The sequence below is a fragment of the Monodon monoceros genome, unplaced genomic scaffold (assembly GCF_005190385.1).
Source record: "Monodon monoceros isolate NGI ecotype Baffin Bay Population unplaced genomic scaffold, NGI_Narwhal_1 Super_Scaffold_6, whole genome shotgun sequence".
In the NCBI taxonomy this organism is placed as follows: Eukaryota; Metazoa; Chordata; class Mammalia; order Artiodactyla; family Monodontidae; genus Monodon; species Monodon monoceros.
Genome location: NW_021703783.1, coordinates 47,918,498 through 47,937,110, shown reverse-complemented (window position 1 = coordinate 47,937,110; position 18,613 = coordinate 47,918,498). Strand labels below are relative to the sequence as shown.

Below are 18,613 nucleotides of genomic sequence, written 5' to 3'. Positions count from 1 at the left end.
GGGGGGACATAATGAATATAGTTCTTTTAATTTCAAATGAAGCAGAGGTTACCTTTGTTCTATGCGTTGATTTCGAATTATGAGCTCAACACCTGGGAATACAACAGTTACCACAATATTTACAAATTTCAGACAAATGTCTGAATGTCACTAAGTGTCTCTTGGAGGCATTGCATGGTATCCTCTGCATCTGGATTTCCCTGTGGGGAAACGGAAAAAATGCATTAGCTTTCTGACTCTTAGCTGGAGGTAAGCAGTGAGAACGGTAAAGTAGATAGATTTCTTGGTATATATTAATGAGTGGCTGGGAATGGAAGTCTGTCTGTATGGATACTGAGTTCAGAAACCCACTGAAGTTTCTGAACATCATCAGTCCTTTGTCTGCCCTCTCACCTGCTCAGGTTTTTTTGTTTTTTTCTCCATTTTCTTTCTGTTGTTTTTTTGGGGGGGATGTGAGGGTGGAGGTTTGGTATATTCATAAGATGCTTGCTCATTAATCCTTTCTCAGTGCACAAGCTGAAGCATTATTGAATTAAGCACAATCTATGATTTAGTTCACCTATGAATTAGATTGTTTATACTGAAACTTGCACTTTTGGTTTGGTATGAAAACTCAAAGTCACACAAGGTAATTGGTCCATTTCCCTCTCTGCCCAACCCCAGCCCGATATCTTCTAACTTAAAATCATGTGCATGTAGATATGCACCAGTTAGAATAAAATTCTTTACTCAATGTCATTAAATTCTACTCCTAAATTGGTGTCGGTTCCCAAGCTGACCCTGAGGAGTTTTTGTTTTTGTCAGCTATACAGGCACATCTCAGAGATACAATAGTTTCAGTTCCAGACCACTGCAATAAAGTGAATAACACCAATAAAGTGAGTCACATGAATTTTTCGGTTTTCCCAGTGCGTATAAAATTTATGTTTACACTGTACTGTAGTCCAGTGAGTGTACAATAGCATTACGTCTGAGAAAAATGTACATACCTTAGGTAAAAAAATACCTATTGCTAAAAAATGCTAACAATCATATTAGCCTTCCGTGAGTTGTAATCTTTTACATCTTTATTGTAATCTGTTACAATAGTAACATCAAAGATCACTCATCATAGATGACCATTACGAACATAACAACTGAAAAAAATTGAAAATTTGCGAAAATTACCAAAATGATACAGAGACATGAAGTGAGCAAATCCTGTTGCAAAAATGGTGCCGATAGATTTGCTTGATGCAGGGTTGCCACAAACCTTCAATTTGTAAAAAAAAAAAAAAAAAAAAAAGAAAAGAAAAAAATGCAGTATCTGTGGAGCACAATAAAATGAGTGCAATAAAATGAGGTATGCCTGAATATATGTTATATTTACTGTACTGGAAATTAAAACTGAGAAATTAAAAAAAAATTTATAAATTTAGTTAAAAAGAAACATGGAAACATTTTAAATAAAAAATACCCATGTTTTGCAGAACAAAACCCAATTTAGTAAGAAGAGTGGCATCATTGTACACTCACAAGTCCCTTTAGTGTCTGCCTTAATAGAAGACAGCTGGATTCGTATCTGCTTCTGCACTTAATAGGTTGTACTGTCACACTCATGAGTCAGCTCCACTCATACTCATGAAAGAATGAGTGTGAAAAAGGAAAGTAACATCATAGCATCATGATGAAAATAATTTTGACCTCATGTATCCCTTGAAACGGTCTTTGAGTTTCCCTGGGGTTCCCAGATCATACTTTGAGAACTGCCAGTGTGGAGAATAAACAGTTAACATAACTTTCTGCCGTACTATTTTATTTGGCTGCGCCGGGTCTTAGTTTGCTGCGTTTGGGATCTTCTTTGTGGCATGTGGGATCTAGTTCCCTGATCAGGGATCGAACCCGGGCCCCCTACATTGAGAGTGCGGAGTATTAGCCACTGGACCACCAAGGAAGTCCCTCTGTCTTATTTTTTGAACTCTATTTTACAGATAGAAAACCTTAGACCACTTTAAAAAAGTTCCAGTGGAATGTATCAATAGCTCTTCCACTTCCAATATGAATATTTGTACTGATTCAGGAATACACTTCCACACACTCTGTGGTTTTTATTCCAGATGGTGGAGTACTTTGTTTGCTCCAAAGGGCTGTGTGTCATTATGTTTGGGCTATTTAAGACCATTAGACAGTTGAGAGGGGTTAGTATTGTCTATCTTTAATAGATAATAAAAACAATAGGGGACAGAATTTGCTAGAGTTGGGGTTAAAAGTACAGATCTTCGAGCACTTTAGGTTTATGGCAATTCTGGGATTATTTAGTAGTGTATTGTACTGGTTTTCTTTGTATCGTTTATCACAGATTTGCTGTATACTTCACATGAGCTAAGGGGCAAAATATACAGAGATTTTAAGAGGCTTAACATTCTTGTTGGGAAGATAAATTCATGAAAAGATAAAAATCTAAGCCTAGTGTGACATAGGAGTAGCATGGTGCTGGGGGAAGATGAGAACCTCAAAGATGCAGCTTGAGGTCATCCTGGCTCTTCTAACCAGCTTATGGCTTCAGCAAGCTGGTTCACTTTATTAGTTCTCAGTTAAGTCATTGACTGAGTCCTTTCCAGCTAGGAGGTGCTGAGTAAGTACCTCCTTACTCAAGCACAGCAGAGGTTGTGCACTGATGAGTTATTTTTTACTGACTTGTAAGGTACTTGTATACAGTTCATAAAAGTTAATGCTTTTTCATTTGCCTTATTTGTTTTATCATGAATAAAATCTCTGGAGGATCTGTTGGCTGTTTTGCATGTTAGCAAAGGTGGTAGTGAATTCAAAATCTAATTACATGTGATTTAATGATACAAACTTCTGAATCTAACAGCCTGGTAAACTCAGGGTGGTGGAATGGAGACTAAGCCTCTTGCCTGGAGGATCGCCTTCTGTCCCCACATCCTGTGCAGCAATGAAGAGTGAGCACCAAGCACAGACTGTAATATTGTTTCTAGAGCAAACAAAATAAAAAATTCTAAACAAACAGTTTATCCTGGATTAAAAGGGACTAAATTTATAGGCTTTTTTCCCCCTCTAATTCTTGGAGAGTAATGAGGCAGTAACTCTCTCTGTCCAGAAAAGTTTTGATTTGAAGTATTCGTGTAGAAGGACCCATTGTTATCAGTGAGGCAGGTAAAATTATGATGGTGATGATTCCAGCATAGTTGGTTCCCGTTGGTTCCACTCTGGGATGACCTTTTTTAAGGCATGATTCAGTTAGAGCCAAACCATAATTTGTAAAGTATGTAGATGTCCGAATAGAGTGTATGAAAAGTTGAAACAGATGTGAAATTGGTAGAAACCTACTGATCCTTCCAGAAAGAAAGGGAATGAAGATCACAACCAGTGTTGAATTTAGCTCCTCTGGTTAGCCCCAAGTTGCCTGAGGGTGGGTGACCTGAGGACATCTGTAGTGCTCTCAGAATTGGGCTGTCACTTGGTACAGAGCGAATGTCCTCTACTTTGGCAGTTAAACTGCTGTGGAAAGCAGCTGTACTTGATGTAATTTAAATCAATATCTGTGCTTGTATGCGGCCCTGCAGCCACTTTATCACTCTACTCTTGTCAGCATCTCTGACCTAAGAGTAAAGGACGCGGTATCTTGCTTAAGATTTGGTTTTGAAAACTCATGGAAGTCAAATTATATTTTAAAAGCACTGGGAAGCTGTCTACTTAAAATGTGTCACTGTGGGACATATTTTCACAGTGTTGAGAATAGTTCTGTTAATCAGTATTGGTTCTTTGTGAGCTGGAGTTGAATATGCTACATTTTTCTATAGTGGAGGATAAATATAGTGGTAGGTTCATTTCAGATGCCAAGTGACCAGCTGCTAGCTTCAATAGCTCTTTGAAGATATCAGGGCTAAATGGCTAGGAATGAGTGGTTGGGTCATTACCTACTTCAGCTTCCTCCCTATTTTGCTTTTTGATACTCTGAGAGGATTGATTTACTTTCGGTATCTGTTCATACCAGAATTGCTTGAGCATCCATTTCTATAGTAGGTTTATTCCAATTTAAATAGGAACGATTCAAAACAGTATGTGCCACTAATTTTTCTCACAAGAAACACTCTTAGTGTTTGAACTTAAATTACATGTCCTTTCCTGGGATATATTTATTTTTACCATATCTCAAAGCAGGGTTTTACCTCATCTGTAAAGCTAATTTTGCAGTATTATTAGGAAACTAAGTAATTTAGGTGTTTTGTTCCTTAAATATAATAGGTTAGGTATTTATAAGTTGAAGGGTGAGTTATCTCCATTTCATACCGTATGGCATTCAAGCTTTTTAGAATGTGTTATGGGACACACACCAAAAACAAAACAGAAAATGTTTAGATTGTGTTATGTTAGTAAAATAAACAGTTTGATTATTTTCTTTAATAAACATAATTTTAACAACCTATGATCAGTAATGCCGACTTCTTTTTTCTACAGTAAAAACCATTGAATCATATACTTTATTTTTTTAACACCTTTATTGGAATATAATTGCTTTACAATGGTGTGTTTGTTAGTTTCTGCTTTATAACAAAGTGAATCAGTTATACATATACACATGTCCCCATATCTCTTCCCACTTGCGTCTCCCTCCCTCCCACTCTCCCTATCCTACCCCTCTAGGTGGTCACAAAGCACCGAGCTATCTCCCGCTGCTATGCGGCTGCTTCCCACTAGCTATCTATTTTACATTTGGTAGTGTATATATGTCCATGCCACTCTCTCACTTTGTCCCAGCTTACCCTTCCCCCTCCCCGTATCAAGTCCATTCTCTAGTAGGTCTGTGTCTTTATTCCCGTCTTGCCCCTAGGTTCTTCATGACCATTTATTTTGTTTGTTTTGTTTAGATTCCATATATATGTGTCAGCATACGGTATTTGTCTTTCTCTTTCTGACTTACTTCACTCTGTATGACAGACTTTAGGTCCATCCACCTCACTACAAGTAACTCAATTTCGTTTCTTCTTATGGCTGAGTAATATTCCATTGTATATATGTGCCACATCTTCTTTATCCATTCATCTGTTGATGGACACTTAGGTTGCTTCCATGTCCTGGCTATTGTAAATAGAGCTGCAGTGAACATTGTGGTACATGAATCTTTTTGAATTATGGTTTTCTTAGGGTATATGCCCAGTAGTGGGATTGCTGGGTCATATGGTAGTTCTATTTTTTTAAGGAGCCTCCATACTGTTCTCCATAGTGGCTGTATCAATTTACATTCCCACCAACAGTGCAAGAGGGTTCCCTTTTCTCCACACCCTCGCCAGCATTTATTGTTTGTAGATTTTTTGATGATGGCCATTCTGACCGGTGTGAGATGATATCTCATTGTAGTTTTGATTTGAATTTCTCTAATGATTAATGATGTTGAGCGTTGTTTCATGTGCTTGTTGGCAATCTGTATATCTTCTTCGGCAAAATGTCTATTTAGGTCTTCTGCCCATTTTTGGATTGGGTTGTTTGTTCGATATTGAGCTGAATAAAGCCCACTTTTAATAAGCCATACCGGGTACAAATAAAACTTAGATTATGTCAGCTAGGTTGACAGGAAACATTGTTAATTCAGTTTTCAGTCAGTTAACATTTATTAAACTCCTACTGAATATAAAGCTCTAAAGTATGAAAAAAAATGCATTCCCTATCTTCAAGAAGTTCACAGGTTAGCCGGGGAGATATAGTATGTGTCTAACTATAAGACAGTGAGCTACTGTGATAAAGAAATTCAACAAGTGCAATGGGAACTCAGCAAATGGGAACTCAGCCTATAAATTTAGTCCCTTAATTCTGGTGGGATTGGGGAAAATGGGAAGGGGGTTAGCAAAGCTGACACTTGTCTAACTCTTATGGAATGGGTATTGGATAGAGGAGGCATATGAGGGAGACAACAGCGTGAGTAAAAGCATGATGGTGTGAAAGTGGCTATTTCTGGGAATTAGAATTATCTTTTGTGACAATTTGTAGGTATACATTTGTTGAAGCTCCTCAGAGAAAATCTCCACCTGGAGCCCGAGCCGCCTGGCACTAGACATAGAATGATCCTGTCTTCTTATGGAAAGAGTGGGTGCTGATAAAATTTTGATTGCTCTTTTTGTTTGCCAGGCATGGCCTCTGAAATCTCCTGTAAGATTTGTGCTTCCCTTCATTATGGTAAAAAGAACCGTATCTGAATGATGCTTCTGTATTTAGAACTCCTGCTGGGTTGCTCTTGGGATGTACACCTTCACGTTATGTATTGAGGAATGGAGGGGAAATGGGAGATTAGACCTAGTGGGATTTGTCATGGATGGAGGTCTACGGTGAATTCACTGTGGACCACAACTCTTGCTACAGGAAAGGTAATAATGATGAGGGGCATCCTCCCTCGTGTGCTGATAGCATCACCTGGATATGTCCTGCAGAAGCTCTGCTACAGTCTGTGCCAAACACCCCCTGGCCTACCTGATTGAATCACCAGGGAAGTAGAGCACATTCTAGAAAACGGGATAGTAGAACCGAAGGCACAGAGCTGCAGACGCTGCTGTGTCTGCCTGTGTTTGACAAGACATTAGAGAGCCACTGAAACCCTAAGCCAATTTTTCTTTTGCCCTGAGATTTCTGACTCATTGCAATTAAAATCAAAGTAAGACCTAGTCCAGAAAGTGTCAGACCTTAAAAAAAAAAAGTGTACAGAGGCCAGGGACAGGGCTGAAAAGGTAGATTGAGGTGAAGAGAGTGAAGGCCCTTGTATATCATAATAAGGAGTTTTCTACCATAAATAGTAGGTAGCCACAAAGGATGTTTTTAGTAATCAGGTGTTGGGAATAACATGATGAGATATTTTGGAAAAATAACTGGTAGGCATAGGAGAGAAACAGGTGAAGGTGAGGTATGATAGTGAATGAAAGAAGAGGGTAGTGTTGGAGGGCTTCTAGATGTAGAGCTAGCAGACCGCGGGGGCTGATTGGGAATGAGGAGGAGGTATGCAGTAGGGACATTGAGCACTTTACCCCTTCTCTGATTCTCTTCTTGTCAGGACACATGGGAGGCTTAGACTTTTCTGCTCCCTTTTAAGCTAGGTGGGCCCATATGACTAGTGCTGCCCAGGGTGTTGTGAGCGGAAGTCAAATGTCACTTCCAGGCTGAAGCATTTAACTGTAGTTGGAAGACCGTCCAATATCATCTTCCTCTCATACAATAGTGAGAAGGCTGTGTGTTTCAGATGGTTCATCTACAGGTTGGTGGAGCCTTAGTCCACTGAGTCCCTATAGCAGGGACATTGCCCTGTAGGGTTGTTCAGGTATGTAGTGATCAATATCTGTTGTGTGAAGCTACTAGGATTTGGGGGATGTTTGTCACATAGCATATCCTGACTAATGCATGGTGGTGGCTTGTAGCCTACATTTGTAGATGGAACCTGCAGTGGAAAATCAGGTTTTACTTATTGTATTTCATTATAGGTGCCACGTGAGAAAGAATCTGCACCCATGCTGGGTTAGAGTTAGGTCGATATCTTTGTAGGATTTCTTAGAGCTTGTAATTCACTGTGGAGAATTTTGAAACTGAGGGAGAGTATGTGTTGCTTCCTAAATGTATCTGACTATGAAATCCATTTACTTACCTTTTTCGGTAAGTGCACTTATTAACATTTTGAGAAACACAGTTAAGGAAATACCGAATTACACAGCCATAATGGTCTAGGCCTGATACTAATTGCATAAACCAAGAAGAGTCTTCAACTGGAAAGGAAGGATAGATTTGAGGGAAAAGTTGAAAGAAGGATGGACAGGAGTGGGACTGACTGGATGTGTAAAGAGGTTTAATTGTTTTCAGTTGCCGTCTCATTTCTTATTGATTCCTTGCCAGTCTGCATAGTGCCTTTCCAGACCTTTTCCTTTTCCCTCCAACTATCCCATTCGTGCCTCCCTCTGTGTTGGTAGAGGCCCTTACCTTCCCCCCTTACTGGATCTTTGTTCAGCACAAGCTCCTCTTTCAGGCCACCTTGGGACCTCTTTAACATCATCTTTCTTGTCCCTTGCTGTTGGAGATGGAGAAATGTTCTGCCAGAAGTGTTAATGCCTTCTCTCCCTGCCACATATGCTCATATGTGCCCTGACTTGCATCTCCTCTATTTGTAATTCCAGCATCTTGACTCTTCTCGTTGCCTCCCCCTTGGCCCAAAGGTGTGCTAAGTCATTGCTGTTGGGTCAAACGGCACATCCCCTCTTCTAGTCCATATTTCCCCTTCAAGTTACTGGACCCAAAGTTGCTCTCTTTTTGTAACCCCTTTATTTCTTTCCTTACACAAACACACATGGAATGCCTTCTGTATGCCAAGAACCCTTCTGGGTGCCAGAGACACAAAGACAGATTAGAGAGGCCGCTTTCCCCAAAGTGTCTAGTGGGAGACCCATCCAACTGAACAGCACAGGGCATCGTGGGGAGACGAGCCCAGGGCGGGGACATCAGAGAAGGCTTCCCACAGGAGGCGTGGCAGGAGCTGAACGATTAAGAAGTCAGCCAGCCAGTGGAGGGGCTGGAGAGGAGAGAGGGGTTGGTGCACAGAGGAGTGAGAGTAGGATGCACACCAGCAACTGTGGGTGGTCTCCATGCATTGCTTCTACTTCAGTGCTCCTCAGGAATATGCTTGCCCAAGGTCATCAGTGACTTTTTAGGTTCAAGCAGTCACTTAAATTTGTTCATCTTCCACATCCTCACCAGAGCAGTCATTGCTGCTACTCACTCTCTAGTCCATGAACTCTTGTATCTCTTAACTTCTGGAGACTCCTTCCTCTGGTCCTTTTTCTAATTTTCTAACTCTGCTCCCTTTTCTTCTCAGAAATCTCCTCTCAATAGCGCTGTTCCTGGGCTCTCCGAACCTCTCCCTGCTTCTCTTCACCCTCTCCATTAGCTGTTTTATCCATGTGACTTTCATTGGGATTTGAATTTATCTTTAGCCTTGCCTCTCTCCTGAACACTTACTGTGGTCCCCTCTGCTGTGATCATCCCTTCACTATGCCTGCCTATATTGTGTGCTTTGCATGAGTCTGAATTTAGATTTGTTTGAAATATGAGTGCGAATTACAGGAGTTGTAAAGGACATGGTAGGTATTCCTTGCTCGTGTGTCATTCACGAGCTAATGGTTTTTGACAATGCCAGGTGGAAGCAGTTGGATAATGCCAAGACCTCACTGTGCCAATACCTGTGAACAGCTGGGGAACAAATCTGCCTTTAGTTTCCAGAGCTACACTGGTCTGTTAATAAAATTCTGTTGTGTAGGTTTTCTGGTGAGATAGCTTATTCTCTTCTTGTTCAATTACATTATGGTGGATACTTTTTTTTGGTGAATTGCCATATAATTTGGAATAACGTGCATTTGTCTTGTTAGTTTAATTTTAATTTTAATTTTTGGCTGCACTGTGTGGCATGCAGGACCTTAGTTCCCCAGCCAGGGATCGAACCTGGGCCCCCTGCATTGGGAGTGCAGAGTCTTAACCACTGGACCGCCAGGGAAGTCCCTGTGTGGTTAGTTTTATTAAAGCAAAAAAAAAAAAACCCAAAAAACACAACCAATTGAGTACATGTATATTGAGTCAGAGTTACTTTTTGGGATGCCATAGGTAGAAAGTGAATTAACTACTTTTGTAGAATGTTTACATTTCTGCCAAGTGCTTGCTGATGGTGTTCACCAGTTATTTCCAGTTCTGTTGGGGACGTGGCTGTTCACCATCTTCCCTTCCTCAACCTGGGGACCCTCTAGACAGTGGAGGCTCTGTCCTCCCTGATGAGGACATGTGGAGCCAACCTGAAATGGGCATGTAGAGTGTGTGACAAAGAAACCTTTGTGAACACAGCGTAATATAGCCCATCCTTCCTGATGTACCTTTGCAAATTGTGTCAATATTTGGGAAATTAAAGTCAGTGGTTGCCTGTGGTATGAAAGTGGTTCTAGATTTTTCTTTCTTTTTCTTAATTTTACTTATTTCATTGAAATATAGTTGACATACAAATTCTAGATTTTCTTAGTATCTCAGGCAGTAAATTGGGACCGTGAAGAAATAATTCTCTGATAAATGAATGAGTTGTGTAGCTTATGAAGTGGGTTTCGCTACTTACCTGAATTTCTAATTAGAGTCCTTTAATGTAATCAAAGGCTCTCAGGAGTATTGTGAAATGGATGTCATCTTTTCCTTTTTTATTGAAAAAGGGAAACAGGTGAGTTACTCAAAGGTTTAATAAGGTTAGTCAACAAATATTGCCAGGTGCTGTGGCAGGCTTTGGGATTGAATAGTAACCAAGATAAAACGTGGGCCTTCAGGAACTTAATCTAGTAGAGGAGAAAAACAGCAATTAAAGTATCAAGTGATAAGTGCTGGTATGGGGGAGGCTTAGGGTGTTAGGGGCAGGAAGGGAGGGCTACCTAACCCTGAGCTGTGGTGCTGAGGAGGTGATGTTGGTTCAGCTGAGATTTGTTAGACACTTTCTCTGTGCAGGTAATGGGATGGGTGTTGGGGATACAGTGGAGAAGAAAAGCATGGCCCTTGTCCTCACAGAGCCTGTAGTCAAAGCTGAGACTGAAGGATGAGTGGTAATTAGTGGGAATCTGCCAACGGATCCCCTGAAAGTGGAAACCTATGTGCAAAGGCCTGAAAATAAGTAAACGCTCGGGTCGTAAGACGAGCTGCAGGAGAGCCAGGGACCGGAGGCTGAATGGGCTCGCACACAGGGAGGACTCCAAGCACGCTTGTGAAATAATTGTGAAGAGCATACTTATGTACTTAAGGTCAGTAAATGAATTGTACAAGATCACATACACACTTCCTGGAAATATAATATCTTATGCCAAAAAACCCCCCAAGAAACCAAACCCAACAAATTTTGGATGCTACATTTGATTAAGAAGCTTGTTGAAATTGTAAGTTCCCTTTTGGGAGGATAAGGAGAATAATGTAGGGTTTAAAAGTTGGGCAAATGAGTGTAGTTTACAGCTTGTAATATTGTTGGGGAGAAAAAGAGGAGTCAAGGGTGACTCCAGAGTTTTGGGCCTGAGAAACAGGGTGAATAAACGGTAGCTCCATTTTCCAATAGTAAGTCAGGGAGGCCCAGCGAGGAGCTGGTGTAGTGCTGTCCTCTAAGCAGTGGGCTCCAGAGTTCTTTGGCCCAGTCCAACCCCAGATCAGCTCCTTCTAGCTGACACTTAATGGCCGTTTCCACGTCTGTGAGCCAGGGATTAGTCCTAACTCGCAGGGTGCTTGTGAGTATGAAACAAATGTGAGAACAAGAAAGATGGTAAATAATTATTTGTTTAATATATACCCCACTCTTACTGGAAGCCCCTCAGGGCAAGGTCTACGTCTGTTTTGTTTACTGCTTTATTCCCAGCCCGGAACCCATAAGTGAGACAAAACTCCCAATAATGATACAGGGGGATCCTGTCCGGGAGGAAAAATAATTTTCTCTCTACCCTTCTGGGTTCTTGGCTGAGACACTGCCCACTCCCCCACTCTGGTAATAAAGACGTATTAGCAGGAGTAAAACAGAAGTTTAATCACATGTATGTCTCCTGTATACATAGGAGATACCCAGGGAAACTGATTAACTTCCTGAAACCCCTGGACCTCCAGGGAATTCCCCTGAGTTATCACCTTAAATACCTTTGGCTAAAGACAAAAGATGTGAGAGCCAGTTTTAGGAGGTTATTAGGAAAAGCACAGTAAACAAGGGTAGGGCTGTTGTGCAGATTTAAATTGCTGCCTCTCCACTGATAATAGTTTCTAGAGATTTAGTCATCCTCCTCTTTCCGGAACCAAGAGGGGAAATGGAAATTTCCCCTATATGCTTAAATGCCTCTTACAAAGGGTAACATCTACTAGGTTTTCAGAGTTTCTCTGGTGTTTGCTATTTCTTAAAAATAACCAGCTCAAGATCATCCTTATGCCAGAGAGGCATACTTGGAGGTGGCATATTTTGTTCCCCTTCAGTTCCAAAGAAATTTTATTGCCTAAAATCAAGGAGGCATTATTATTTTTGTGTGTGTGTGTGTGTTACGCGGGCCTCTCACCGCTGCGGCCTCTCCCGTTGCGGAGCACAGGCTCCGGACGCGGAGGCTCAGCGGCCGTGGCTCACGGGCCCAGCCGCTCCGCGGCACGTGGGATCCTCCCGGACCGGGGCACGAACCTGCGCCCCCTGCATTGGCAGGCGGACTCCCAACCACTGCGCCACCAGGGAAGCCCAAGGAGGCATTATTTAAAGGTCAAAAAATAGCTGGAGCACCTCCGTGAAGCCAGCTGGCTGGGATTTCCTCCGTTGGGCTGTAGATCCAGATCCCTCCTGGTCACGACTCTGACTTGGTGGTTGCCCACTCCAGTGTTAACTATCAGGTGGGTCAGCCCTGTATCCTCTACAAGCCGGAGACTTTTGAGCCAGAGGAGCAATGTCTTGGAGCTTTATTGTATGTGGAATGTATTTGTTACGTAATGCCTAATGTATTTGTTTCCTAGGGCTGCAGTAAAAAAAAACAAACAAAAAAACAAACAAAAAAAAACACCAAATGAGTGGCTTAAAACAACAGAAATTTCTTTTCCCACAGTCCTGGAACCCGAAGCCTGAAATCTAGATATCGGCAGGGCCATGCTCCTTCTGAAGGCTCTAGGGGAGAATCCATTCTTTGCCTCTTCCGGCTTCTTCAGGTGGCTGCTGGCATTCCTTGGCTTGTGGTCACATCACTCCAATCCCTGCCTCCGAGGTCACATTGCCTTCTCTCGTGTTTGTGACAAATCTCTCATCTCACCCTTATAAGGACACTTGTCATGGTTGGCCATATTCTTTGTAGTATCTAGGAAGTCTGCAAGGTATGGCATTAATTTTGCCTTGATTTCCATTAGCACTCACTGTTTTCAATCTCAAGACTTTTAAGCTCTGAGACATTTTCTTATATTGTACTTTGTACTACCAATTGTGCTCCGTTGGCCCTGCTGTCTTATGTATGGTTAAAATACATTTATGCGTCCTTGCAAAATGTGATGTTATAATAGCATGTCATTTATTGAGATCCTCTGTTCTAGGGGTGGATTGCCAGATTTCTCTCTCATTTGTACGTGAGCCTTTACCTTTTTTATTTCTTTTTTTTAAAGTTAATTAATTAATTTTATTTTTGGCTGCGTTGAGTCTTCTTCGCTATGCGCGAGCTTTCTCTAGTTGCGGTGAGCAGGGGCTGCTCTTCATTGAAGTGTGTGGGCTTCTCACTGTGGTGGCTTCTCTTGTTGCAGAGCACGGGCTCTAGGCGCTCAGGCTTCAGTAGTTGTGGCACACGGACTTAGTTGCTCCGTGGCATGTGGGATCTTCCTGGACCAGGGCTCGAACCCGTGTCCCCTGCGTTGGGCAGGTGGGTTCTTAACCACTGAGGCACCAGGGAAGCCCCAGTCCTTTTAGTTTCTTTATTCATTTTTCCCATGTTCTGGAATAGTTTCTCAAGGTTATCTATCCCGTGTGGTACTGTAGGGAGGAGGAAATTTTCCTCTACTCTTCTAGGTTCTTCTGGCTGGTCTAAGAATTAAGTTGACATGAGACAGATTAACAGGAGAAGATTGAACAAAAGTTTAATAACATGTATACATGGGGGAGACCAAGGAAAACTGAGTAACTCACCAAAATAGCTGAAATCCTCACCTTCAATACCATCTTCAGCTAAAGACAAAAGAGGATGTTGTGGGTAGGGACTTGGGACTTACAAGTGGAGGAAGGCAATTGCCATGGAGATGGAAAAGCAAATGTTTGGTAAATGTTTGCTGGGCCTTGCAGAGACAATGGGACACAGAGTGGACTCTGATCTCTGAGTCCTCCCCTACACCTAGCCTGTCTATGACGATATCTGGTGATAGCTCTATTCCTGGAACAGACTCTCTGTCTAGTTAACGGGAGAAGATCAAAGTTTCTTCCTGAGCCGTTTGGGCCTTGACTGTTTTCAGCTCGGAAGTAATCCGAGGAGACATTTTGGGGTGGCCAATTTTGCTCCCCTAGAGTACTAGTTTAGTTTTTTGTGGTATTTGCTTTTCACTACTGAAAATGAAGGTTTTTATTTCAGCAATTACATTAACTTTTCTGTTCTTTCTTTTCTTGTGTCATACAAGCAATGCTTTTTGCTTAAGAATAAGAATCAAAAAAAATTTTTTTTTCAAATTGGCCTGTTTCATGAGGCGAACTTCTTTTGGGAGTGTGAGAGTAAAAGAGGATGTTTCTCAAAGTTTTGTTTGTCATCATCCTTGTTTAGTAAAAGTAAAAGCAAAGCAAGTCCCATCTGATGGTTCTTTTTCTGTGCTGTGTGTTGTGATCAGGGTGTCACTAGCCCAGATGTGGGTCTGGCTTCATGAGTGAGCAACCCCTGCATGGAGGAGAGTCCTGTGCTTGGCTAAATGCTCGGCCGTTGCCTTCTTGAAATCCTTTTAAGTTTTGAACAAGGGACCCCCACATTTTCATTTTGCAAGTGGACCTCATGAATGATCCAGCTGTCACTGGCTACATGGAACCTATGTACAGATTTTAAAGAGGACTCTATATTTCTCCAGGTGGATACTATAGCCCCTGATGTCATACCTTGGCTGCTCAGCGTATTTGTGCAGTGGACATGCTACCCAACCTTACATGGCATTCTTGGCGGTTTTCCCCTCCTTGCATGAATTCAGAATGCAGATAACTTTTGGTTAGTAGAAATATGCTTTTCTTGCCTTTTTAGGTAGGCTTTTAAAAATGAAATAAAAATAAGCACAACTCCATCCCTCATGACCTGTTAGGTATGCGTGATTGTGATTGTAAGCAAATCCATGAGCAGGTTGTCCTCTACTTGTCCTCAACACTTACTCTTCTCTTGTGTACTATATCTTAAAATAAATGGAATGTTAATTTCTCTTCTGCCTCAGGCTTTAAAAAATGATCTTAATTAATCTTGCCCTAACAGCTTCAGACGCTGGTTTTAAAGTTGTTGCACTCTGTCCTGACTGAATGTAGAGAGAGCATCGCAAGGACGGTCAGGAAGAGGAGGGAGTAGGTCTCTGTCAGCTGCTGGGAGCTGGGTGTTGCTAGGCACCCTTTTTCAGACCTGAAGCTGAAGGGCAGGCTGGTATGGAGAGCTCATCGCACTGTGTCTGGCTGTAGAAAACTTAGAATGAGTATTCCTGCCCTTTCTTGATCCAGGTATGCATTCCAATTTTCCAGGTCACACAGGGAGTTTATTGAGACCCAGGCTAGGGTGATAGCCCTTTATGTGAGAAATATTCATTGGATCAACGAAGGAGAATTAGACCAGGGGCTTATTTATAGTGCTTTTATTTTAGTTTCAGAGTCAAGGCTTTTGACTTTGCAATTCATCTGAGAAAGAACTCTTGACAGGCAGCCCCAGTATAAAGAATGGAGCAGAGAACCCAGAGGACACCGGACAATGAGAGAGCGTGCAGGCGTTGGCAGTAGGCCTGGGCACTCAGCGCCTCTGAAGAATTGCAGTTTGCTCATTTTCTCGGAACACCACTTTCTCCATCTATAAAACTAGGGAGATGATATCTAGCTCCCAAGATTTGTGGTGATGAAATGAGATGATGATGGAAATTTCCCCACGCGGTGCTGCTGTTTCTAGTCTTTCTCCCATTAGTGAGCGTTTAGAGCGCATGTCTTAGGTGAGGGGAGGGGCAGGAGAGAGAGCTGTGGAAAGAATAGTCTGCAGCCTTTCGAAAGAAAAACATTACTTTTGTAAAGAGAGAAGGCGCCAGGGACCAGGAGACCCAAGGATTAGGAGGTGATCTGTTTTGGTTTAACCCCTTCTTCAGCGGGAAATGGGTCAGTGGAATCTTCCAAAACTTTCTCAGCTCCAACTCACCCTCTTCCACGTCTAAAACTTCACGTGGCGTTTAATTGCTCCAGGCACGTTAGCATTCCTAGTCATTTCAGACTCATTGCAAAGCTGAAAGAGAAGGAATTTGTTGTTATGCTGTACATGTCTGATTACATTTACACAATGAACTGATGCTGGAGTCTGTTGTGGTTAATTTCCAGTTGTTCCCATGTCCTACTTTTAAGAGACGAACTATGGAAGAAGGACTCTTAGCCACTGTGTAGCATTTCTTTCTCCTCTGTTTTCTTCTATTGTTGCCTTATCTTTTGTTTCCCTGGGGTCAATGTGATGGAAGAAATAGACTACTGTATTTCTGAATAGTCTTTCATTTGGAGAAATACAGTTTACACCCTCTGGACATTCTGTTGGTGACCTACTTTTATAGTCTTTACTGCCCAAAAGTTTTTGTTTGTGGAGAGAAGCACCTTCTACTATGTGTACCTTAGTGCTCAAACTATTAAATTTGTATGCATAATCAAACTTTAAAAATCAATTTCTTAAACAGTTCTTCAGTCTACTTAAACATGGTTGTAGACTTAAATTTTTTAAACAATTTAAACTACAATGATGGGTTTTCTGAATACTACAAACACTGTAAACAGCACACAAAGATCCGGTGATTACAAAACACGTAACACACTTACACCTATTCTAAAATACTAATGCCATGGGCGTTCATTTATTGTTCTTTAACTTGTTAACTTTCCAAGGTTTGAGCAACATATATTTTGATAACTTCTAGTGTTAGAGCGAAGTCCATTTTGACACTTTCCTGGGGATATAACAATACAGTTGGACAATTCCGCAATTACGGAAACCTCATCGGAGCCAGAGAAATAGTCTGACCAGCTGAGATGACAGGATCTAGTTATCAGCTGATTGATTTTTTTTTTTTTTGCGGTACGCGGGCCTCTCACTGCTGTGGCCTCTACCGGCTCCGGACGCACAGGCTCAGCGGCCATGGCTCACGGGCCCAGCCGCTCCGCGGCATGTGGGACCCTCCCAGGCCAGGGCACGAACCCGCGTCCCCTGCATCGGCAGGCGGACCCTCAACCACTGCGCCACCAGGGAAGCCCCCAGCTGATTGATTTTTGGTCATCTGTATTTGTCAACTCCAAGCCACTAGTCATCTGGCTAGGCCCCTTTTTATACCTGTCCTCGATTTGTTATATCAGTAAGACCTTGGACCCATCATGCTTTCCATACAGGTCCTAGTTTTTTTTCAGCATGGTGCTCCCCCCGAATGTTATATTCTCTAAACTTTGCTTGGCTGGCGTTTCCTGGACCATTGCCCTGTCACCCTGATGTTTGCCAGGTCTCTGTGCATCATTGGAAGCTTACATGTGCTTTATTACTACCTGACTCCACTTAGCAGGGCCATCTAGGGGTAGCATCTCCTAGGGTGTGAGGGGTGAAGTCTGCAGTTAGTGTACCTCTTCATACGTTTAGCTAATTCATCGTCTTGACACTCCTCTCAGTTTTCTTCCCGCTAGTTATAAAGTGCACTGATGCTTTTTTGTTAACTGGTCTGCTCTACCTCTGCTAGGACTAGTATTAGGATGTTCCCTGCATTTACCCTTCTCTACTTAAAGAAATACAGGCACACCTCGGAGATATTGCAGGTTCAGTGCTAGACCACCACAAAAATATGGCAGTAAGAAACTTCCCTGGTGGCGCAGTGGTTGAGAGTCCGCCTGCCGATGCAGGGGAGGCGGGTTCGTGCCCCGGTCCGGGAGGGTCCCACATGCCGCGGAGCGGCTGGGCCCGTGAGCCATGGCCGCTGAGCCTGTGCGTCCGGAGCCTGTGCTCCGCAGTGGGAGAGGCCACAACGGTGAGAGGCCTGCGTATCGCAAAAAAAAAAAAAAAAAAAAAAAAATGCAGTAAAACGAGTCACACAAACTTTTTGGTTCCTCAGTGCATATAGAAGTTATGTTTACACTCTACTGAAGTCTATTAAGTGTGCAGTAAGTATATATACCTTAATTAAAAAATAATGCTGTTGAGTAAATGGCGCTGGTAGTCTTCCTCAATGTGAGGTTGCCACAAACCTTCAGTTTGTAAAAAATGCAGTATCTGAGAAGCACAAAAAGCCAAGCGCGATAAGACAAGGTTTGTCTGTATGTAATAGAGGAAACAAAACACCTAGCACTCTTCTATTATTATTATTTGTAAAGATCGATTTTTATATTTACATTTAATTTAATTTACCTTTGGCTGCGTTGGGTCTTTGTTGCTGCGCGTGCGGGCTTGCTCTGGTTGCAGTGAGCGGGGGCTACTCTTTGTTGCAGTGCACGGGCTTCTCATTGTGGTGGCTTCTCTTGTTGCGGCGTGCAGGCTCTAGGCGCGCGGGCTTCAGTAGTTGCGGCGTGTGGGCTCAGTAGTTGCGGTATGAGGGCTCTAGAGCGTGGGCTCAGTAGTTGTGGCCCATGGGCCTAGTTGCTCTGTGGCATGTGGGATCTTCCCGGACCAGGGCTCGAACCCGTGTCCCCTGCATTGGCAGGCGGATTCTTAACCAGTGTGCCACCAGGGAAGCCCTCTTCTATTATTAAAATCAGCAAAGCACTAAACTGATACTCTCTTCCCTTCCTTAGCATGATAACGCCTTGTTGTATACTTTAGATGAACCTTTCTTGTTTGGGCATCATTACGAACTCATGCCTTTCACCTTTGCATTGCGTTACTACTTTTTTTTTTTTTTTTTTTTTTTTTTTTTTTTTTTTTTTTTTTTC

General features: G+C 42.3%; 1 protein-coding gene and 1 non-coding gene across 4 annotated transcripts in view; one reads left to right on the top strand and one right to left on the bottom strand.

The window, feature by feature from the left end:
* Positions 1–18,613, top strand: part of PPM1H (protein phosphatase, Mg2+/Mn2+ dependent 1H) — a 264,476-nt gene that overhangs the window by 13,674 nt on the left and 232,189 nt on the right. The window lies entirely within an intron of this gene.
* On the bottom strand, positions 9,445–9,517 carry TRNAG-CCC. The gene has a single exon. It is a non-coding gene; the product is annotated as a tRNA-Gly (tRNA).